This window comes from Mastomys coucha, unplaced genomic scaffold (genome assembly GCF_008632895.1).
Source record: "Mastomys coucha isolate ucsf_1 unplaced genomic scaffold, UCSF_Mcou_1 pScaffold13, whole genome shotgun sequence".
Lineage (NCBI taxonomy): Eukaryota > Metazoa > Chordata > Mammalia > Rodentia > Muridae > Mastomys > Mastomys coucha.
The window spans coordinates 82,712,410-82,738,552 of record NW_022196895.1 but is presented as its reverse complement, the minus strand read 5'-3'; positions in this window follow the sequence as shown (position 1 = coordinate 82,738,552).

Genomic DNA, 26,143 nt, shown 5'->3' with positions numbered 1-26,143 from the left:
CAAAAAAACAAAAGACAACTCTTTGGAATTTGAACCTAATTTTAAATTTAATTTCTTACTTCTAATGTTCAGTTCCAAGAATCTCTTGCCTTCCTTTGATTAAACTATTTTATCTGGGTGTTTATGTGGCATTATCTCTTGAACTTTATCCTTTTATTCTCATATTCTCAGGGACATTCAAAGAGCTAAGTTTTAATCTTAATATTTCCAAATTATTCTTTTCTCTTTAAAGCTAAATTATTTTCCTGTGGAGTCCAATTCATTTCCTAGCCCAAGGTGACATAGATATTTTTGTACTTTATTCTAAAATTATTGTAATTTTAGAATGCATATTATGCTCAGATATACACAGCTTTGGAGATGTATCTTGAAAGAAATGCGACACCTGTGTCCATATTATTAATTTATGTATCTATCCATCTGTAGCATATGGTCATGCAATTATTCTAATACTATGCTTTTACTGAATTATTTTATATCATTTTTAAAAATTAACATGGTTATCCTTTCTTTCTGCTCTGTTCTAGTGACCTACACGCATTCTTTACCAGTCCTGTGATTCACCTTCAATTGTCCAATGAGCAGCCTTGACGTCTGGTTGACTGACTCCTTCAACTCCTTAGAAGTGTATTAGGTCTTCTAGATCATTACCTTATGAAAATAATTTTAAGAATCCATTTGCTAACATCCACAGAAGTTTACTGAAAAATTTCTAGGTTTGTGTCACAGCCTTTTTTTAATAGTGACTTTATAATAAATAATTTCTAAAATTTATTGTCAGGAATAAACTGTATTCACCTCAAAACATTGCATTCTCCCAATAAAAGTATCAAGGCTCTGTCCATTACTTTTTAAAAAATAGGGTCGAAGAAGGTCAAGAGAAAACTTAGATGTGGAAACCTCTAGTCATTTAATTTGCTATTTGCATAGTAGAAATATAAGTTTTAAAGTTTACTTTCTAAACTTATGCATTCATATCTATTGTTGCATTTATTCATATATCGTAATCACAACAGTAATGTAATGTGAGTTACAGGTAGAGTTGCAAATTGGAAAAGCATAAATGTAGAATGTACAATACAAATGGAAATTAAAATTTTAAACTAAAATGCCATTAAATTAATTGCTGTAAATGGTTACAGTTTGTATTGAGTTGTTCTCTGAATCATAGAGTGCTGTTATTTTTAATACACTATACTTTACTTTTCTTTCAGGTGATTCCCTAATAGAATTGAGAACCTGGTATAGGTGAATCCTAAATGTCCACATCCTTAAAAAAAAAAGCATGCGAGCAGCATGATTTTCAGGAGCTTTGTGGGATCTCTGAAGACTTCAATGCTCTATTAATACTGGAACTGATATTTGTTATGCTTGTCAAGTTCCTCTGGAATTCCACTGAGTGATCACCATATGAAAAGATATAGAATGATTTAATTTTACTTGGATTATTTTCACAATCAAGCATTTGCAAAAGATTTTAAGACATGTGTGCCTTTCTCTCTAGTCTATATGAAGTCTAGTAATGTATCTTAGAGCTCAGTGGCAGGAATTGGAACCAGCACAGTGCCTAATGGCTAAGCTCCTGATCTGGATGCCACCCACGAAAAGATGTATTTTGCACGATTCTGGCTCTCTGCTTTATACTCAAACAGCACCTCTTCATCAACACTCTGGATCAAGAACACAGAGACTTTTGCAAAAGACATAGCTCAAGAAATACTATGTACATAAAAGTTGGAGAACTCAGATTAGGTCTGGATAATCCTGTAAGATTTTTCAAGTTATAAAATTATTCTGCATTTTCCTTATTCAAAATGTGGTTAATCATGGTGCAAAATAAAAATATTTCCAAATCGGGCTACCTCTAATGGCCACCTTTAAATTCACAACTCCACTTAGCCCTTACTTTTGCAATTTTTTTCCCTCGATATTATTCACTTTGATTGGTATATGATTCTAAGCTCAAATGGAATTCTAGTATGTCATACTCTTAATCGTGTGCTTATGCTTTAATATTTACAGTTATACTGGGCACTGTGAGATGGAAAAAGTATAGTTTTCTCACCAGAAGCAAGCATACTACCTAACACTGCTGAGGAGTAGACCATATGGCAGGTTGTAATTCCTTCTCGGTGTTTCTTGTGGAGAAGAAAACACTTCATAAATCTGGTTGTAACCTTGTCTATGTGGAAGTGCTTGCCAACAAAAACACCCACTTGCCTCTTTCATTCCTCTTGTTTAGAAAAATAATTCCTTTATGCTTGATTTTTTTCCCAAAGGTTACCTGTCATTTGCTCACATAATAATGTTTAAAATAGAATACTAAAAAGTAAAATAAAACTCAATAATTTATAGGAAAAGGTTAACACAGCAAGAAAATGCCATTTTTATTCTTTTCTGCAAGAGCAGTTTCATATTTTTCTCTGATACGTAAATACTTTTGCATCTGAAATTCTGCCCAACACATAATAGCATATAATGGACACTATAACTCTAGTAACGAAGGCTAAATATAGACTATGCATTGGTATGCACAACCACAGTCTTGAATGGAATGGTAAGACTCCAAGGAAAGCAAACAACAACAAAATGTATTCTTTTTTCCAATTGTAAAAAGGATTACCTTTTTGATGAAAACTACAAGATTATAGACCCAGCTCTGCATGTTATAAACTTACGACAAATAAGGGGGAACTGAAAGGAGACGAGTCTGATATTGTGATGTAAGTAGGAATTTAAAAAGGATATGAATTAGGGAGAGATGCATATGGGTGGCTTTAGAAGTAGAAAAGTGAAGGAAAGTTTGCTATAATCAAATTGTAATCTCAATGATAAATAAAGAGAATAGCACGTGAAGAGTGACTTTTCTGGGACTGTGACCTGTTTCCCAGTCATACACCTCATAATGCTGTTAGTCTCAGACCATCGGACAGAACTCTACATAAAACCCTTCTCAGAAATTCATGGGGATAGTTCATATCTGTTGTAGTAACAGACACTGTGACCAAACCAACTTGGAGAAAAGAGGATTTAGTTTGCTCGTATTTCCCGTCAAAGACCATCACCAACAGAAGTCAGGGTAGAAACCTAAGAAGCTTAAAACAAAAACTATGGAAGAATTCTGCCTGCTGGATTGCTTTGCTGGCAGGCTCAATCTTGGCAAACATTTTCAGAGAGAGCAGTACCAGCTGCTTAGGTGATCTGCATGCCCACCATGTGTTGTGTTTTGTATATAAATTAACAATTAATACAGACCCTTACAGAAATGCCCAGTTTTAAACTGGACTTGAGCAAGTCATCTGTAGAGACTTACTTTTAAAGATATCCTACGCTGTGTCTAGTTGACAAACTATCTAGACATAAACCCCATGTGTATTATAATGTTACTAGAAATACTGAAAATTGCCCTATTTTAGAGAAATAAATGGAGATATGGATATAAATAAGGCAATATACCAATATGCCAGGATAATAACATTTCGTGTTAAATCTGTAAGAAATGCCCAAGCCTCCCCTGAAGTTAGTTAAAGGGCAGTTTCTGCACCCCTGGGGAACGGAGGTGGTGGTGCTACTGCCACCTAGTGGACAGAGGCCGTCGCTGCTGCTGAATATTACACTGTATGGGAAACTACTCACAAACTAATTACCCAGCAGGGCTGGTGCACTGTTGAGGTTAAGAAACACTAGCTCAAACACACCAACCACAGCCACATCATATTAGAGAGAAAAGCTCTGTCTGAGGAAGCGATCATTAAATGAAACTGCAAAATAAAAGTATCAGTGAAAGAAGTATGGAACAAAATGGACTTTGGTATCTAAGACAGAAAACCATCCAGAGCACAGGCTGTGGTGAAATTCTGAACTACATTAAACAAGAGTTAGAAATCCCTTGACAGTTCTTAAGGAGAGAGATTATCTGATTAAGTATTCATTTAAATAAAATCAGCATACTTAATGTGCTTTTAATGCAATGTGAAATCAAAAGGCAGCACAGTTTAACATAATGAGCTGAGTGACAGGGCGGAGGGAGCTACCTGGGCACGCAGCGCTGCAGCACAGGCAAAGTGAAGAACTTTTTGTAGATATTTGTGAGGAAAACTGTAAGACATAGTCATTGATTTGGATGCAGTGTTTATACCGATAAATCAAGTTACTGAAGCATAAATTTGTAATGTATTTACTGTGTAGTAGTTCAAGTCTGGGAAAGCTAAAGAATATGTCAGACGCTCTGAGATTGCGAACCTTACTTAATCTGCGTGGTAAATGTCAAAGGTGCAAAAGCAGATCCTGAAGTTTGTCGTAGAGAGCTTTCCAGAGCACAAGCAGCTTGAGATGTGATCACATGGCACAGAGTCGGAAGAAAAGACAGATGTCTACAACGATTCTTAGGGGAGGATAAAATGTGGGAAATAGCTGAATCAAGGACAGTATGTGGAGGAGGCTGTGGCCTGCAAAGCAACGAAACAAAATGAACATATAACAAAGAGACAAATGTGCGCTCCTGTCCTAACCCAAGAGCTGCCGTAATTATAAAACTCTTTCAGTAGGAATTCTTCTTGTGATTTGGGCCTACGGCTCAGTCCTACAGTACCAGCCTAGATAGTCTGCATCCTTTTAGTTAAAGAATAGGTTTATTTATAATAGGATTTGTGAAGATTTCATGGGTGAGGCAATATGCCATACAAATGAAAAAATTGCAAAGGCATGTTAATGTTAATGGCGAGATTATTATGTTTAAGAGACATTAGAGAACATCTGTGAGTTGATACATCATGTCAGACAGACTTGCTTGTTCCAACACACGTCTACAATCGTAATTCTAAAACATGAATTGAAATCAGTGTATGAGACTAATTCTGGCAGGATAGATGGCAGCTTTGAAAAGGCCTCACTGTTCAAACAGAAGAGGTTTATTTATTTGATGCTGACTGGGAGTTTCTGAGGTGACTGATGGAGAGAGGGAGGAGTCCAATCATGATGAGTCGAACTGCCATTAGCTTGGTTGCAGAAAATATCAAATCCTTGTTGCATAGAAATAGCCTGTATTTTTGCCTCCAGGATTTTCATACATTGGGAGAAAAAAATTATGTGAATTTCTATGTATCATCATCAAACATATGAATAGCACATCTATAATATATGGACATCAATGGAAAAACACTGATAGAGTCTAAAAACACCAAGACACAGATAAATTATTTCTGTTCATTGTTTTTTATAAATATCTGCATGTATTAAAGTTAAAACACTTTAAAAAAGAGATTTTTAAAATAATTTTTAACATTCTAATTTGACAACATAAAAACTAGACCTTTAAATTAGACTCTTCAAGAAAGAGTTGACACCTGAAAATTTAAAAACAAATTTGCTTGACGTAAATTCAACAGGAAAGCAAGGAATTGAAGAACAAACAGAAAGGAAGTTCATAGAATACTTTGTAAAAGTACAATATTGCAATGAGATTATATTTTCAGTGGGTAGTATTAGTATATGTCACATTAAGTTACTCTAATAGATGTACAATACATGTGTTCAAAAAGTCAGTCCATAAGAATTAATTATTGAATGTTTCAGAGTTGGTAGAACATAAGAGGCTGAGATGCCAGTGAGGGCAACAGCTCCACAGTATTGAAACAGCAAAAGAAAGAAACTCCTCTGACATATCTAGGTGGCACAATGTCATATTTATGTATTTAGAAACACACCTACCCCCCACACAATTAAATGAAATAAAACAAGTCATAAATTTGATAAAAAGAGCAGGGTGATTGGAAGGAATTAGAGAAGGGAACACAAAGAGAGAAATGATGCAAGTGTATTATAATCTCAAAATATAAAAAAATTAAAGAGAAATAAAGTTACATATATGTACACTGTGCTGCAATTATGAGATGCTCATATAAAGGAGAATTTCATAGAAATCAAATATCATCAAAAGAGTGGCTTACTTCTCAGCTGCAACAGAGAAAGCCAAGAGGCAAAGCAATAATTCTATCAGGGTTCAGGATATAAACAACTGTTGGCCTAGAACTGCTCAGCCAGAGAAATTATCTTTATAAAGTTAAGATGAAATAAAGACATTCCCAAAGAAGAAAAACTGAGAGGGTTTAACATGATTCTATTTTCATCGAAGGAACTCATAAAGGTTTGCTTTGCTGTGAAGGAAAATAAGTCCAGTAAATGTCTCAGTGCAAGATCACCGATGAATACACACTGTCATTCTCATGGTAAATACAAATTAACACTTTACTTTTAAATGGAAACCGTGCTTTTCTAATTTTTTATCATATGAAATGCTATAGTAAATATAGTGTCAGGGAGAAGAAATATGTATATTGCCAGAACATAAAAACAGTAAATGCTGCAGTTTTTTAAAGTTTTTTTTAAAAAAGAAGTTGATTCCTCCTGGAGAAGAATAAGTGTGTACACATTAAAGTCATACTATGTCAAATGCGGCTGATGATATCTAAGTTACTGCAAAAATAAACCATACACAAATAAGAAATTATAGACAAAAGTAGCTAAGGAAACTAACCTGCAGACAGTGTGTCAACCTACAGGTTCCAAAAAACAAACTGAAGCTGTAATAATTAGAAATAATGTTTTAGAAACAAGTGAAAGCCATAGCAATCAAGGCATTCACTAAATGTTCCACCCGGGTCCATTACAAGTTCTTTCTGTACCATCAGCAGGGAGACCAATTTCCACCCTTTCGATAACTCTTTCCCTAGCCCCTGCCATTTAGGGAGGATAAGAAGGCTTACAGAAGAGTCCAGCTTCCCCCTTATCTCATTTCCACAAATATCCCCTTCTTCCCATAAGTAATGACTAATGATAAAACTTTTCTAGAGAAACTGATGTCTCACTATTGCATTCTCAAAAGCTAATTGCCAAGAGTCTAGAAAACAGCTGCTGGAAGTCAGTTACAAAAACCTATATCCACAAAGACAAGAGGCTTTCTGGCCAGAATGTGAAATATTATTGCTCAAAGCTAACACATGGAAAAGCATAATGACAATGTCTGAAGGAATGTTGGCAACAATGAAAGAGGTGCTGGTTCAGGACTGTGAAGGAGGTGCTGGTTCAGGACTGTGAAGGAGGTGCTGGTTCAGGACTGTGAAGGAGGTGCTGGTTCAGGACTGTGAAGGAGGTGCTGGTTCAGGACTGTGAAGGAGGTGCTGGTTCAGGACTGTGAAGGAGGTGCTGGTTCAGGACTGTGAAGGAGGTGCTGGTTCAGGACTGTGAAGGAGGTGCTGGTTCAGGACTGTGAAGGACATAGGAGGAAAAGCAGAAGGAACAGAAAGTATTAGGAGAAAAAATTATTAAGCATATATATATATATGTATATATCAATTGAAAATAATTTTCCATACAATATTTTTTAAGTTCTCCTCTCCCAGATTCTCTTCCTACTCAACTCCATGCCCATTTATCCCCACTCTCTCTTTCTCTCTCTCTCTCTCTCTCTAGATAATAAATAGTCAAATAAATAATAAAACCAAAAATTTAACAAAAAAAAAACACATACAAGTCTACAAACAAACCCCATAAATACACAAAATCTGAAGTTACAATATGCAAGCAAGAACAAAACAAAACAACAAATGCAAACAAACAAACCAGTAAGAAGATCAATGCCCAAACAAAGCCACATGAAATAAAAATATCATGGAGTTTATTTTGTTTTGACCATCAATTGTTGGGCATGGATCCTACCCTTAAAGTGGTTAATATGATCATGAGACTTATTGGAGAAAACTAATTGTTTCTTAGAAAATGGATTTCAGTTTTGTATTTAACAGCTTGCTTGGGGATGAGAACTTGTGTTCACTTCCCCATCTCAGACCTAGGACCACCTCTGGCATAAACCTGTTCAGGACTTGTGCATATTGACACATTTTCTGTGATTTCACATGTGTGTCAGGACAGTTTGTTTTGAAGACACTGACCTTGGTGTGAACCATCCCCTCTGACTCCACCATTTTCTACCTCTTTTTCTGCATAACTACCTGAGCTCTGGGAGAGATGTTTTATAAAGATATCCCATTGAGGTCTAATTGTTTCACAGTCTCTCACTCTCTTCGTATTGTATCCTCCAGCCATGGGGCTCTGTGTTAGTTACCTTCTTTAGTAAACATTACTGATGTTTGTCATGAAGAAAAGGACTAAGGTCAGAAAGCAATCATGAAAGCCATGGGAATATGGCTGCTGCAGAGCTATGTCTCTAGAAGGAATGGGCAGGGTAAATTCCAAGAGTCAGCCCCAACAATGGACTCCACATCCTGATGGCACAAACTCAAATAGTATGCGAAAGCAAAGAATGTTTATTCAGTTGAATCTCCTACATGCAGGGGTCTCCCCATACGGGAATGGAGACCTCTAGTGGACTTGAAGACCCAACTTTTATCATCAGTTAGGGGAATTCCAGGGAGGGGAATGTGCCCTTTTACCTTCATTGGCTAGCTCTATCTCTAGGATTCTGATGGATTCTACAATTGGCTAGGGCTCTGGAGACCTCCCTGGGGTCACTTATTCATTCTGGCTACCTATTCTTACTTCAGATCAGATGGCAAGGTGTTCTCAGATTGGTTGCCTGTGGCTGTAGGTGGCTGACCACAGGTTCCTGGATCAGGTTTCTCATTTCTGGGAAATGGAAACTTAGGCCTAGTCCTCTAGGTTGCTTGTTTGCAGGCTGTCATAGAGTCCAGTCAGTTCTGGCTAACTCAGACTTCTCAAAACTAGTGACACTAAATGAAGCACTCTGATTGGATAAGAACTGAGAGGCTATTTTAAGAAATGCATGAATCCGAACAGATACCACCATTACTCCACTCATCAGAATATTCTGAACCTTTCAAAAACGGAGAAATTGTTTACAGTCACTTTTTAAATAAGTCATCATTCTGATGTCAGAAGAAAGATGATAGGTTTTTCTGGGTTAATTATAGACTGATCCTAACTCAGTGTTAACCAAAACTTGGCTTCACCTACAAATAAATACAGTTAGATCTGGCATGTTGGCTAACATAGAATAATGTGAAGGAGCTGTAGAATGATCAATGAGTCAGTCATGGATTCTGTTTACTTCAGTCTGGGAAGGGGATCAGAAAGTTTGCAATGGCAGGGAAAGGGATATACTACACATTTACAGTTGCCAAATCTCATGGATGGAGCCAGGAAACAAATAGGTATTTTGTTATGCATGCCATATTGTTAAACTCTGTTTCTGATCTAATATTCTGACTCAGAAAGACAAAAAGCAAATACTGAAATGGATCTCTCATGATGAAGATTGTAGTAGACACACAAGAGGCAATTAGAATGGAGACCTCAAAGACAAGGCAGGGGGTTTTACAAACCTAAACTCGAACATGTCTAGTAGTTTTGTTGGTTTCAATGATCAGGCACGGTTTAAGAAAAGTACCAATAACTGTCTTACTTCCACCATGACAGGAGATGTCATATGTATCTAGGAATAATTTTCTAGTCCGTATGCTAACTTTAAAAATAAAAATCAAAGATTGAGCTACAGTGAGTGACAAAGAAAATAGTAGGAAATCTGGATGTTAAAAGAATAAGAAAATAATACAAAATATTTATAAAGTAAACAAGGGATATCTAATAACATCTAGGTGAAAGGAGAAATCACAGTGGGGATTGCATGACTGTTTAATTTAAACTGTGTTAGGACTTTGTATGGCACATACAAATTTTGATCAAAAGTACCCCCCTTTTGATTGCAAGGCTCACAGAAAGTGGAATAAAACTAGAAACAAGCTAGGCCGTGGTGGCGCACACCTTTAATCTCAGCACTTGGGAGACAGAGACAGGTGGATTTCTGAGTTCGAGGCCAGCGTGGTCTACAGAGTGAGTTTCAGGACAGCCAGGGCTACACAGAGAAACCCTGTCTTGAAAATCCAAAACACACACACACACACACACACATACACACACACAAACACACGCACCTAGAAACAAATATTGACACAAGTGTAATGATAGGGCTTATGTGTGAAATAAATCTTTTCTATTAAATGACAATAAAAATTGAAGTTAATGTTGCAATTTTCAGGTTTAGAAAAGAGAAACCAGGGGCTGGAGAGATGACTTAGCATTCTCTTGCATCCTGCTCTAGCAGGGAACCAGAGTTCAATACCAGTAACTACATCCTGTAGATAGCAACCATATGTGAGTTCAGCTCCATGAAATCTGATGCCTCCTCTCTCCATTGGCACCTGCACTCATGTGCAAATACCCACATAGACATACACAAAAACATAGGTGTACTTAATTAAAAGGAAAATAGAAGCTGAAATGCTTGAGAATATAATTATGCCGTTGGCGTGCATACTTTGTAGGCTGTAGTGAGTCCTAGGTTAAGTCTCCAAAACTGTACGAATCTGAATGTAGAAGCATGTACCTATAATCCCTGCACCAAGAAGAAGCAGCACAACAATGTAAAGTTTAGTATCATCCCCTGCTTGAGAATGAGTGGAGGTGCACATTCATAAAAATAGGTTCTCGAAAATCCGAGGAAACAAGATAAATGTTTGTATGTATGTATGTATGTATGTATATATGTATGTATGTACGTAGTATGTTTGTATGTGTGTATGTATGTGTATGCATGTGTGTATGTATGTATGTATGTATGTACGTAGTACATTTGTATGTGTGTATGTATGTGTATGCATGTGTGTATGTATGTATGTGTGTATGTATGTGCGTAAACAATTAAATAGAGTGATTTATTTGCCGTTAGAATAGATAATGAATAAAAATGTAAATTTATGAAAACATTTCAAACAATCAAACTGTCTAATAATATCTTCATTGAAATGGTATTAATGTGTAACTTTTAATTTTTATTCTTTTAATTTATCTTCTTATTTATTTCATTATGACTGAAGTTTCCCCTTTCTCCTCTTCTCACACTCCTCCCTCCCACATCTTCTTCCCCTCAATCCTCTAATCCTCCATTATTCCTTCAAAAAAACCATAAACCTCCTAGAGATATCAACTAAACATGACCTAACAATTTTCAGTGCCTACCCTCATATTAAAGCTGGATAAGATAACCCAGAGCTAAAGGCATGTGAGAAAAATCAGAAAGATCCCCTACTTCCACTGCTATGAGCTCCACAAGAAATCCAAGCTACACAACCATAATATTTATGCAGAAGGCCTAGGTCAGACCCACACAGGCTTCCAGATTGGCAGTTCAGTCTCTGTGATCCCTTATGAACCCTGGTTAGTTGATGTCCATAACTCCTCTGCATCCTACAATCCATTCTTCCTTTCTTCCATAGGATTCCCCAAGCTCCAACTCATGTTTGGCTGTGGGTCTCTGCATCTGTTTCCATCAGTTGCTGGATGGAGCTTCTCTGATGGTGATTATTCTGGGCTCCTGTTTATGAGTATAGCAGAATATCATTAAAAATCATTTCATTGGCCCCACCCCAATTTTCTGGTCATGTTTAGTTCTATTCTAGGTCTCTGAGCTATTCAGCATCTGCTTCCTGGCTCTCCAGGCAGTGTCAGGGGTGGGCTCTGTCTATATATATCCTGGCATGGGTCTCAAGTTAGATCAGTCATTGGTTGGTCATTTCCACAAGTTCTATTTACCTCAGCACATCATGCAGAACAAATTGTAGACAAAGGTTTTGTAGTTTCGTTAGTGTTTCCACAGGAGGTATTACACGGTTACAGGAGATGTTAGGTTCAGTTTCTGTATCCTCCACTACTAGGAGTCTCATCTATGGTCACCTTCATAGATTCCTGGGAGTTTTAATTGTGACAGATTTCTACCTTGCCCCTGAAATGCCTCCAATTCTAGTTGTTTCTCTCAGTAATCTCTCCCTTCATCCTATCCCTGCCTGATCCCTCCTGTTCCCCTCCCACCTGCCCCAACTCTATCCACAAAATTAAAAACTTTTAAAAGAAACAGTAGGCTTATGATAGTCATCACTTGTATTAGAAGATGAATGAAGAAATGTTACTAAAATCTCTAAGCATGAAAATCTGGACCTATAATTGGACTTAAAATGACCAAGAAGCCTTACAATGTGCCCAGCATATATCTCGAATAGTTGTAGAACTAGTAATTAATGTGATACAATCTGGAGTTTGAATTCTTCTAAAATCTAGATCCTGAGCCTACATGATGTTACAAAAATTTTCTGCTAATGAACAGTTTAAGAATGCCCCCTATTATTCATAACCTCTTCTAGTCAACAGAACACATGATATTTTGCAGTTGGCTATGTGAGGTGAATTATGAGGTCAACATTATTCTGTGTGTAAGTCAATATTCTAAAAAAGGAAATCAATAGGTTAAACTGTATGGAATCTCTAAGAGCTTTATAGAAATTGCCTCCTGTGATTTACAGAATAAGATGTCTTTGATAAGTTACCAATCCAAGAAGGCTAGGAGTTAATTTAGTTCAAGTATAAAGGCCTCTTATTCAAGATCTTGGATTTCTGAAGAGAAGGCAGGTATTCTAACCAGAGGACAGAGGAGGAACAAGTTATTCATTGTATTAGCATTCTCCATTGATTGGGTGATACCCCCTGCCAGGCTAAGGGTCAATCTTAACATAGTCTATCAATTTGTGTACTAATAGTTTGCATAAATACCTTCAAAAATACCTAGAAGTGATATCTTACAACCAATTAGAGTATATCTCAAAATAACAGCCTTCCTATTCAGAGTTAATCAGTTCAATATACTTTATTAGTAGTAAAATCCACGTGACTTCATTCATCAATATGAAAGAATACCATTTGATATTTCAATGCCCATTAATGATAAAAGTCCTTCAGCACACAGCTATAGAAAGGAAATTCTTCAAAGTAACACAAAGCATCAATCAAAGTACAGTCAATCTGGTACTTAATGGAGAATGACCAGGTAACTTCACCATGTGATACTAATTCAAGGCTGTTCCATTTCATCACTGTGTTCACCTGAGATGGAAAGGTCACACAGTCAAGTATTGCCTGAAAAAGACATAAAAGATGTAGTAATTATAAACGAGGTGCTAACATTGCCCATATTAGAAGACAAAATTAACGCATGTAAAATATTCAAACCATCTATAAAAATAACATAAAACCAATAACTGAACTTGTAAAGCATTCAGGATACATACAAGGTCAGCATACAAAAATCAATTATATATCTGCATATTAGAAGTAAGCTATTAATACTTAATTTCTAAAAGCAGAACCATTTATAAACACTTGAAGGAAAATGGAATAATTGAATTCCTTCCCAACAAAGCTTATACAGGATCTATGTCCTGGAATACTTACAAAATTCTGATGAAATAAATCACAAAAAGCTTATGTAATTAGAGATACCTTCAGGGTTCATGAGTAAAAAGCTTCAGCACAGAAACCCTTAAAACTCCACTTGAGACAACAAATTTAATTACTATCAAAATCCTAGCACAAAAAAAAATTGTAGTTGTACTAAAAGAGTTGTAAATTTGATATGGATGGAAGGTAATCAGAACAGCCAAGACAATTTTCAAATGGAGAATTACATTCAGGGCTCTCGATGCCCACTGTTAAGGCTTCCTCTGAAGCTATTGTAACTCATCATTGTGAAGCTGGAGAAGGATGGACAGGCAAATTAATAGCACAGAACACATTCTAAAATAGACTCACAGATATGGCTGAAAGCTTCCTGGATAGTTGACAAAATCATTTCAATATGGAAAGGATAAAATTTCAATTTACATTTTACAAAAAAGTAGGCATTTATCAAAACATGATAACCAAAACTTAAATGGCACTCTCCTCTGGCAAAAAAACAACTATAAATATCTCAAGATAGATTAAAATAAGAGTAAAACTGCTAAAAAATAATAACAAAAAACCATTATAGTGATTGAGGTAAAATATTTTTAGATTTGCAAAGCAGTGTGTAACTCAAGTATGAAAGATATATTTCAGATGGGGCTTATTAACATTAAAAACATTTGGTGAATAAAATACCCTATTAAAAGGAAGAATACTCGATTTATGCATTATAAAGACATATTTCCAAAGCACATGTTGAAAACTAATCATAGTTATATAGTAGCTAAAAACTTAATGATAAGTTAGAGGCAACATTAAAATAGTGGTAGAGATTTGACTAGACAGTATGACTAAGAATATAGAGAAAGCAAGTAAGAACATCATGATTGTATCTGGAGTGATGGCTCAGGGTTTAAGAATACTTCTGGCTCTTACTCTTGCTCAGTACTCAGTCCCTATTTAGAAACACTCATGAACATTTTTAATAGCAACTTTCTTGTTTTCTTCATACTGGCACACATACAACCATGGCAAATAGTCACATAGATGCACTTCCATGTACATAAATAAAAGCAAGTAAATATCAATTAGAATCCAGATTAAACATGCTAAAACCCCACAAAACTTAGTATGCAATTAAAATAACAGACAAATCCCAAGAACAGACAGTAATGCATGATCAAAGAAACTTACAGAAAACTGGTAGGAATGGGGAAAATTAGATTACCCTGCAGCATTATTTAGCTAGGCTTGATTTGATTATGGAAAACATAAACTACCAAGTAAGACATTCATCACTCTAATGGGGTGTATTTCCACATGTATCAAAAACTGTCCATGAAAATACATATATCACTATTTGCTGAAGGTCCTGTCATAGTCACTGATTTTGAACAGGACACTAAGGTCTTTCAACCTAGGGCTGGGTCACCAAACTGTGGTAGATCCATTAACTAGAATACTTCTTAGTTATTAATAGAACCTCTTTATAGGTATGTATATAACATCTATATGGTAATGACACTCAATGAAGATGACTTTGTGGATATACACACAATATGGATGGATCTAAAAAGTTATTAGATGGAAAGGGAGGAGCCAGTTTTAAAAATCTACACATCCTGTCCTTTTAATTTTGATTCAATTCTCAAAAATTAACAGTGACACTGTTACAAAATACAGAATATCAGAGTATACTGAAATAAGAATGGATGAATGGATTTCAAATTGATGGAACTCTTCTGGATCATTAACTCTAAATACCCCCACAATGATCTTTGGTCATTTTTATATGTGTATGGATGTTTAAATGTCCACCTTACTGTTTAGTCATTTAAAATATAATGAAGTTGTGCATGCAAGTGAATTGTTTTTCACTGTCAGATTTGCTTAACATACTGTGATATCTTTAATACTTATTCATGACAATAGACATGACTGGAGATCCTTAGTGATTAAAGTTGAGTGACATTCTTTTATAAACATGTCATACTTTCTCTACCCGTCGATCTACCTACAAACGTTTCAGAAACAGAACATGGAGTGGTGGTTTTGAGGAGCTAGAGCCCCTTGTTGTCTCCCCATTCTTTAGCACCTAGTTCATCAGTTAGGACAAAGCTTCAGTTTAACAAATTACTAAAGGTCTAGAGAGCTGTTGTACAATGTAGCACCAGTCATTATACAGATTGTAAGGTATACTAAACATTCATGAGAAGGGGACTTAAAAGTTAGGTAAGTTATTAAAATACCTGACTTCTAAGCACGAGGACCTAAGTTCAGCCCTCAGAAGTCACCAAAGGCAGACAGAATTTTGTGGGTTCAAGGCCAGTATAGTCTACATAATGTGCGCCAGCTGACGGCTATTTATTGTCCCAGTAACACAAATGTTTACTTCCATAGATGCTCAATTTAAAAGTATCATATGAACAGACACACAGAGTCTTTGCTATTTTCTCTGAAATTTCACAAGCCAGGCCTGGGGTGCCTGCACCTTTTTAGGTCTTCATATCAACTAAGTCCCATAGAATCACCCTCATTGTCCTTTTACCCAAAGTTCCAAACTGTTTCATGATCCTCCCCTGACCCAGTATTATCATTTCCTTCACAGTAATAACCAAACCTTTGGTACCTATTTCTGTCTCAGCTTGTTTTCTGTTTATGCTAAACAATGACTAAAAGCAGTTTGGTGGAGCTAAGAGTTTATTTGGCTTATAAATGACAGTCCATCAATGAGAGATGCCACAGCAGGAACCTGAAGGCAAGAATTGAAGCAGAAACCAGGGAGGACTCCTCCTTTCTGTATTGTTTTCCAGGGATTGTTCAGCTTTCGTTCCTATGCAGCCCAGTCACATGTGACTAGGGACAGTTCCACTCACAGAGGTTGAGAGCCATTGTGTGTGTGTGTGTATGTGTGTGTATATATATATATATGTATATATATATATATACACACACACATATATATGTAGATATGTGTGTGTACATATACATATATATGCATACATATATATGTATATGTACATATATATATTTCTAGTTATATATTTATATATTCTAACTATATATTTCTTTTGTAGCAAACAGCCACTTAGTGCTTTGTCCTGGACTCCACTCAGCCTGAGGCTGGGGAATAAAAAGGGCAGACCCCAAGAGTTGGAGATTAGAGGTCCCCTCCAGATAGCAGGAGGTTTCTAGGGAGGTCGCCTCACAACAGACTTGCAATGTTGCTGGTTGGCAGACATCAGGAAGCTGCAGGGCTAGACCATGTGCCCAAAGGAATTTCCAGACACTAATGATTAAAGCATATTTTGTAACAATAAGTGATGTCACAGGTGGTAAGGCAGGTGTTAGAGCTCTCAGAATGAGATATAGGCTGAGGCAGGAGGATGGCCGGGCACTGACAGGCAGAATGGGGTATGGAGTGTGTTCCAGATAGTGTGGGCTATAGAATAACCCTCAAAAACAATAAACAAACAGAATTATTTGGAAAATAATAGCACTCTTGTTGTTACCTTTTTGTTTTTTTGTTTTTCTGAGAGGTGCAGAAAGTCTTATGATGACTGCCTCTACTATCTTATTCTGACCAATGGAAACCTAAAGCTAACTGAAAAGTAGTTTCAGGAAGTCTGTTTCTTTGGAAAAATTTGAACATGAAATGCATTTTGATCTGCACAGGTTTTTATTTTTTCCCCCTCGTTTTCCATTTCAAACGTTTCAGATGCCTTTTCATGTTCCGTCCCCATAGCGGGCAGCCTCAGATGTGTTCCATTTTAGAATTGTGAGGCTCTTTGAATGCCATTATTCAAAGTAAAACGGAATGAATTTGAGAGTTATCAACTAACATGAGGTGAAATAAAAAGTATTTCAGAGGAAAACCTGTGATGACTTTTTTTTTCCTCAAAAATTTATTCAAAGATGTCTCAAGTGTCTTGATCCCTCTATTCACAGGAGCCAGTCTTGTGGATGTGAGCCTGTAGCCCAGCAGGGCTTTCCAGCTATACAGTCAGTGTTGATTTGTATTCTATAAATGGGGACAAAACTATATCAGGCACTTTCCTCTTTCAACAAAACACAATTGTTCTGACAGGCAGGGTGGGATGAGTACAATCTCTACAAACTAGCCTACAGGGAAGAATTCATTCACAATCCTGCATGTATGTCTAGGTTCATTTTTAATTCTTAAAGTACATCGGTATAAAGCACTGTTCATTATGATGGACAGACATCTCCACAGTGTGCATCTGGCTACCAAGGAGGCTTTGTACCCCAAGCCACAACATGGTATTTTACCTGTGTGTGTGCAATGTAGAGTAGCTTACTTTACACTGAAAAGTGTATAGTGTGAAGTCCTGAAGAAGTCATTATTCGTATAGGGAAATGTACATGGGAGATTTTGCATGTATATTTCATTGTACAACTAGAGAGGGTGAATTGATGAGGATAACATTTTATAACAAATTTAGGCCTGAATTGGGGCAGCCATCAAAAGGGGAAAAGCACATTTATGTGAGCTTCTTCAAAACTGAGAGGAAAAAAAATATCTCTCATTATTCGGGTTTAGAACATAATGCAAGGGAAGACTGGAAAACTTGCTTCACTTTAGGGCAATGGTTCTCAGCTTGTGGGCTGCAATTGCTTTGTAGCCAAAGGACTGTTTAATAGGGTCACATATCAAATATCCTTCATACAAGATATTTATGTTACAGTTCATAACTAACAAATTTAAAGTTATGAAGTAGTAACGAAAATAATTTTATGAGCGGGGTCACCACAACATGAAAGATTGTATTAAAACATCACAGCATTAGAAAGGTTGAGAACTACTGCTTTAACATGAAAGGTAGTGTTATCCCGTTGCTCATAGGACTAAGAAGAGTATAGCCAATAGAGCATAAATGATGGTGATAATGATTCTAGCTAAGTATATTAATAAAGACTAATATCCATTGTGGAAAAGATTTAGAAAGATTGTAAGAACCAGAGGATCAGAAGATCAGAGATTGTACCTCTCAGAAGGTACCTCCATAAAGTCTCACTGTCATGACTGACAAACATGAGCTGAACACAGATGACAAAATAGGCTCTCTAATATTTCCTGCTCTGATAAGAGATACCAATGTGCTTAAGCAGCAAGAGGAGGTCATCAACTTCTGAGTTCATCAAGGTTGAATTTCTCCAAGTAATCAAATGAGATTCCTGAGGTCCAGGGAGGTTTCTATTTCCTTAGATGTCTCTAAAAACAATCCAGGAACAAAATTAGTTATAAGAGGAGTCTGGGATGAAAAGAAAAACCTCCTAGAGGAGGATTCTGATGTTCTGTTTTCTCTCATAAATTTGGACACAGTTTGTAGGCTGGAAATGGCAGTGATTTTGTCCCAAGAAGAAATACCTGTCAGTGGGAGTCAAGGACATAGAGGAATTGGTTCATCAGATGAAACTGTTGATTGTAATGTTGAACTGTATGTTCTGTACAGTCATTTTATAAAACAAAAGTAGATATTGTGAAATCTTGCCAGATTTTTATATATATTATAGATAAAAGACATAGTTCTTCTATATTTGTGATTGCTTACTTACAACTTTCTCTTAGTTTACAAACCAGTACACTCATTTGTATCATTGGAATCCATGCCATATTTAATTGATTTAAGTTCTATTAGGCTATTATACCAATTGAAAATATTTGGCCACATAGGTGAGAACATCCTTAAGTCGCCTTGCTGTCAAGTACATTATCTTCAGGGGTGTGTAGACTAGGACAGATAGCTGGAGTTCATGAACTGTTGTTACCCACAAGGAATGCGAAATGCAAATGTATTTTTGGGTCTCTTTTATATTCTGTGTGTCTTCTCTACCACACAGTGGACGCTGGCATTAAAGGAAAAAAGATACAATAAAAAAAAAACAAAACAAAAAGGATACCATAATCATTGTCATCATACTGAGAGAGGCCTGTGCTTGGACTAAGAAACTTGTCTAGGAACAAAATAAGTAAATAACCTCATGTATTTTAAATTTGCTACCATTTTCTAGTCTACGATGACCTCTATAATAGTCACCAAAAATATTCTAAGTTTTCCTTGGAGATTTCTGGTCAAAAGTACTAGGCACACATTTTATAGCTTATCTCCACGAGAGTCATATAGATAGTGTCTGTATGTGTGTGTGTTTGTGTGTGTGTGTGTGTGTTTATGTTGAAGGGCCACCAAGCTTGCTCTGCTCTAGACTACATACTACTAAAAGAGACATATATAGTCATATGTGTATGTTTATATATGTGTATGTATGGAGGTGAGAGAGATTATATTATTTGTTATTCTCTGATTTTGTTTTACTGTTGGTCTACAAATATTGCACTTATTTACAATGACAATTTTGAAATTTGATTAACCAGGATGTTCTTTAACTGTTCCATATTCTTTACTCCTTTCCAGTGTCTCCAGAACCAATCCCTTTGTCTAATTACAAGGAGGACCTGTACTGCATTTATATCTCTGTGTCACTTATTAAAGTTAAAACGTAAGAGAAACCATTTCTGTGAGCTTCAGAATTGTCATTTGTAAAATGTAACAAAAATGAGGCTAGCAATAAAGCATCAGAGCAGCGTCCTGGAGCTAATATTTGCTGTTTTTATGTCTTAGCATAAAAATCTCTTCCCTGATGCATGCCTATACTTTTTAATGTTTGGTTGTGTCCAATTATTAGGGTGATATTCCTTTACTATTATAATATTATCAGGATCAGCCACAGTGTTATTTTTATGTAAGGAAAAGCAATAATCTTACATAACATAGACCTTCAGACATCTGCAATAACAACATACTTTTCATTGAAGTGAACATCTCCAGAGCTCCATCACCATTAATGCTAAAGTTAGAGTCTTTCATATTTCTTACAAATGACATCTAACTGACTCAGAGTTTTTCTTTAGATATATTCATTTTGTAGAAAATCAGTGAATTTCAATGAGAATTCTAATAACCTTAAGTATTGTTATTAGATTTGCTTTGTTACATGTTTAGTGTGCCCATGAATGGTCTGGAAGAGAGAATATGTGAATAGATCCATATCATGTATTCTTCAGAATTTGAGGCATATTGAAAATTTGATTTATTATGAACATTTATGTGTAGGGTGTTTTTCAGGTAATATTATGTAAAGCTGCACATAACTTCTAATTTTACTAGTTCATTCAGATATTTCATAGTGCTTCATAATCTCTTGAATGATCAGTGTGATAGGAAAATAAATAAGACTGAAATAATCATGAAATAGTACCATTAAAATATTTATGTAATCACACCATTGAAAACCTGATCACACATCATTAAAACTACAGTCCATGGTGATTCAATCTTAGTGTTATTTTCTCTAATTTATAATTAGAACACAGATGTCATTTAAAGAGTTATTTAAAACTATTGAAAGAAGAGGAGCAAAGCACTACTGTAATGTCCATGCTCTTAAATGTATACTATACTGTGTAAGAACTATGTGTATTTTAATATGACATCAAGAAAAATCAAAATGCCTAATGTTTAAATACTGAGAGAAAATTGTAACTTGAATATATTTGGGATTATGTATATTTTAAATGGTCTAAAAGCTTTTACAGTAATATAATCAAATTAATAGCTACCAACTTAACTTATGTTAAAACATAAATATAGATGATTATAGTAATACTCCACTAGAAACAGTAATTTATCTGAAACTGAGATGGTCAAATATAGTGAAGGAAAGAAAGCTATCTTGGATTTTATTTCTCTTTTACAATTTTAGGTAAGCTGTTTGCTAGTGGTATTATCTAGGAAAGGCATTTATTTTCATGGGTAATATAGTTCTTAATCACAAATTGTAGAGTGTTAGGCTAAGATAGATGTGAAGTTTAAGTTGCCTAATTTTGCTAGTTCTTTCCTGCACAAGTGTAAAGTTTAAAATATGGCATCCTTTTCTAGGACTACAAGCAAAATTACCACTTTTCTACATTATAGCTAGATGCAAGTCCTGGGCAGAGCCTTAATTTCTTTACCTAATGAAGACATTTATATTGAAGGTAATGGTAAGCGTTTATGTGCAAATGTTTTTTTTTTTTTTTTATAATGCTAGTAACTAAAGGAAGTAAAGGAGATAATGCAAATCATGATGGTTTTGACAAATTGTGCTTTTAGATCTGTCTACAGTGGTCAATGAAGTGATCACTCACAGATACTGAAACACATGCATATGCAGAACATTCTTTTATGACTATCACTGAAAGTGTGCATGATTCTTTTACTTTCCATTATAATAAAAAATATTGACTATCAAAGTCATAGTGAAGTTAGTAGTTAGTTGTATTGCTTTCTTTCTCTCTTTCTTTCTTTCTTTTTTTCTTTCTTTCTTTCTTTCTTCATTCATTTTACATCCTGAAAGCTGTGACCCCTCCTCACAAACATTCTTCACACAGTTCCTGCCCCCATCACTCCATCCTCTTCTTCTCTGAGAAGGGGGAGGTTGCCCCTAGGCATCACTCAACCCTGGCACATCAATTCTCTCCAGGGATAGGTGTATCCTCTCCCACTGTGGCCATACCCTAACCTTAACCCTAACCCCTTAACCCTAACACTAACAGTAATACTAACACTAACCCTGAACCTAAACCTAACTCCTAAATCACACATCAGACCCTACACATTAATAACAGGAGACTAACACTCCACTCTCTGACAGGATATCGAAACAGAAATTAGACAGAAAAATAGCAAAACTAACAGAGGTTGTAAAACAAACATATTTAACAGGTATTACAGACTATTTCATCCAAACACAAAAGATATACTTTCTTTTCAGCACCTCATGGAACCTCTCCCAAAACTGAACATAGAATCTGCCACAAAGCAAGACTCAACAGATACAAGATTGAAATAACCCATTGCATTTTATCAGACCACCAAGGATTAAAATTGGACTTCAACAACAACATAAACAACAGAAAGCCTACACACTCATGGAAACTGAACAACTGTCTACTCAATGACCACTGTGTCAAAGAAAAATAAACAAAGAAATAAAAGACTTTCTAGAATTCAATGACAATAAATGCACACCATATCCAAACTGTGGGACACAATGAAATTGGAGCTAAGAGGAAAGTTCATAGCACGAAGTGACTGCATAAAAATAATTGGAGACCTTTTATACTAATGATTTAAAAGTATACCTGGAAGCTCTAGAAATAAAAATTAAACAAACACACCCAAGAGTAGTAGATGTCAGTAAATAATCATAGTCTGGGCTGAAATCAGTTTGAAACAAAGAGAACAAGACAAAGAATCAAAGAAACCAAGATCTGGTTCTTTGAGAAAATCAACAAGATAGACAAACCATAAGTCAAACAAACCAAAAGGCAGAGATACACTATCTAAACAAATTCAGAGATGAAAAAGGAGATATAACAACAGAAACTCAGGAAATTCAAAGAATTATTAGGTCTTGCTTCAAATGCCTGTACTACACAAAATGGGAACATCTAAACAAAATGGATGATTTTCTACACAGATACCACTTACCAAAAGTAGCCTAGGGCCAGATGGTTTGTGAGAACCGAGTTATCCAGAGCCAGGCTGACTCCATGACAATCTGTAAACTGGCAGTTTAGGAGACTAAGCCTGAGTTTCTGTTTCCCAGAACTGGAAAATTCCAAAACAAGTCAATCTCAGGTTTTAGTACAGTGATGAAGTTCAAATGTAATGTAAGTACATCCTAATTTGGAGACATTAAACAATACGGGAAGGTCTCATGCACACTTTGTCTTGGATGAAAGAAAGCACATCACCATAGAAATCAGAAAAACAAGTGTACATCCTTCAGTCTTCACCTGAGAAAGCCTAAAGAAGAAAACTTTACCTTTGATGCCAGGCAAGAGTGGGTTGAGTGTTGGGGGCTCTGAATAATGGAGTATAGAGAAACAACTACAAAAGGCACCAGAAAAAATGCAGCAGTGAATTGTGCTTTACCTGGGTAGGATCTAAAATAGTGTATGTTTGACAAAACCTATAGAAGTGAGGAGTTAAGGGAAAGCTTTTATCAATATAAATTTTAACTCAGTTAATCCAAATAAAATAGTAAGTATTGGGTAGGTAAATACCAACATGCTTTGCAATGTAAGTCAAGGGCTCAAAAAAACAATCAAATTAGAATTTATTTTTTATCTTTCACCAAAAACATTTAAATAGCATTGATTACTGTTCTTATGATATCTACAGTCACTAGCTTCATGAAATTTTTGTTTTTCAACATTTATATTAGACCTTTATGTGAGATGACTTATAAAAGTAATGTGAATATATATTAGACCTTCTATGTCAGAGTTCATATCAAAGTAATGTGTGATGAGTTAATTAAATGCTACCTAGCTACCAGAACTAAATAAATCATGTCCCAGAAAGACTTTCACAGAGTGATTATAGTTTTCTAAGGTGTTTGCCATTTTGTTTTGAGCAGTAACGTTACACACACACACACACACACACACACACACACACACACACAAATAGTATGATTGTTAAACATTGAAGAAAACTATTTTGCAATATGAGTATAAATAGAATAAAGATAAACATAAATATTATTTTTACCAAAGGACAATAGATGACTATATATTATTTTGTTGTCAAGTAGATAAACTATATTTTAGTAACACATTTTATTTTTACTTACCTGCAATTATTCCTAAATTTATATGTGAACAATTTATGATAATTTGTACTTTTTCTGGAGGATAACTAAATCTTTCTGCTCTTCTAAGGATTTTTCAGGGAGAGCATGAGGTCTCTTCCTATTACAAGGCCCCGTTGCTTAGAAAATTAATCACATTCCAGCAATGCCTCATAGAAACACCTAAATACTTTTGCCTATATCATTGCACATTCAGTATTTCCTTGAACTTGAAATACAAATGTGACTCCCAACATAGCATTGTTCTTCATTTTAGCAGCTACAGTGCTGGGCTGTGATGGTACATGCCTTTAATCCTAGCACTTGAGAGGTAGAAGCAGGTGGATTTCTGCATTCTTAATATTGATCCTTGAGTCTAGATATATCTGTATATCTCACTTATCAAAGGGCCGTCTTTTTTTTTTCCATCATATGGAGGCAATTATAGAAACCCACCAATAGTCAAAATATAGAGAACTAGTAGTTGTGAGATGCTGGGCAGTAGTTGGTACATCTAAGCAGAACCATGATACCTAATGCCTGGGGAGAATCATGGAAGAGGGGTATGGGCATATATTTTTTGCACCTACTTTTAATAAGGCTTCAACCTCTCCTCTAGCCCACCACTCAGCAGAGGTAGTAGAAAAGTTATTGGAATATGGGTGAGGTGGCCATGTTCGGCAATAGTTCTAAGGGGGAAAACTCAGTCTTCCTTGGTAGCAGTTCAATCCCATAGCAAACACCTCATAAGATTCAGCAGCTGCAGACCCGTTCAATAGGCAGACAGACACCAGGAGACTGTAGATTAATCCTGAAGAAACTGCCAGGTTTGCCAACTGGCCTGAGGTGAAGCTGTGAAAGTGGTACGCTGCTGTAGTAACCTATTGGGCAAGTTTCTCTCAGTGTCAGCATTATCACAAGTTGAGCTCAACAATACTATATAAGGTGAACCAATACATGAGTGTCCTTAGCAAAGAATAAAGAGGCAGAGCAAATCAAACCAAGGCTCAGTGCTCATCTCCCACTGTTTATTTATAATCCTTTATCAAATGTCCTTTCACGTGTTTGCTATACCCAAACATCCTTTCACCTGTGTCTGCTTCAGGAAAACAGTCTTTCATGTATTTGCTTTATCAAGAAAACCTCTCACCTGTGTGTCCCAGAAAAACATAATTTGACCTAACTTTCCAAAGAAACTAGAAATTTCCACTTCAGAGGGGCAGAAATATTGTGAGAGCCAAAAGACAGGACATGTGCTATGAGATTGTCTTCTGTATATGAAAGGGACGCAGCACACATGAATTCAAATAGACATGATTGCATAAACAAGACCCATACAATGACACCTGTTGAAATATCACTATGAATGGGGTGATATCATAAAGCCCCAGCTCTAGGTGAAGAGCTAAAGGCAATTATTGACTTAAAGAGTGGCAGAATTAGGGAGGAATGTCTCCCCCAGGGATGAGCCCCTTATTGTTTATTCAGTATTAAGTGGTCAGCCCTAAAAACATTAATATTCCAGCAACACTAACTAGACTCAGCAGGCTATATTTATATATTCACACACACACACACACACACACACACACACACACACACACACATACACACACACACACACACACAAGCACACACACACATTCTTTAAAGCTATGCATTCAAGATCAGAAGGCAACACGGACAGGCTGAAAAGAGGGGAAAATATATATTGATACAATACCTATATATGAAACTCAACTTTTAAATAAAAATATCAAAAAGGAGGACTAAAACCATAAATATCTACCTAGTAGATACACAAAAATTCTTAACAAATAGGACTAAAATATTCATGTCAGTTGCAATCATTATTTCTGTAAATGATCTTGTATCCTTCATTGGTACTTATAATTCCATTACTCCAATACCCATTCTATACTTCCTCTACCCTCAAAAGCATTTCAATGAGTCTTACTTCTTTACTTTGATGAGTGGCTCTTGAAAGACCCCCAGGGGAGACCCCCACTCAAATCTCCGGAGGACGTGCACCCAAGGAATCACAAGAGACTGTCTTGATGTAATTACAAGAGGTATTTTTAATTTTGGGGCACTCCGGTTCGGCACCACACCTATCTCACGCAGGAGATAGTGGAGCCGA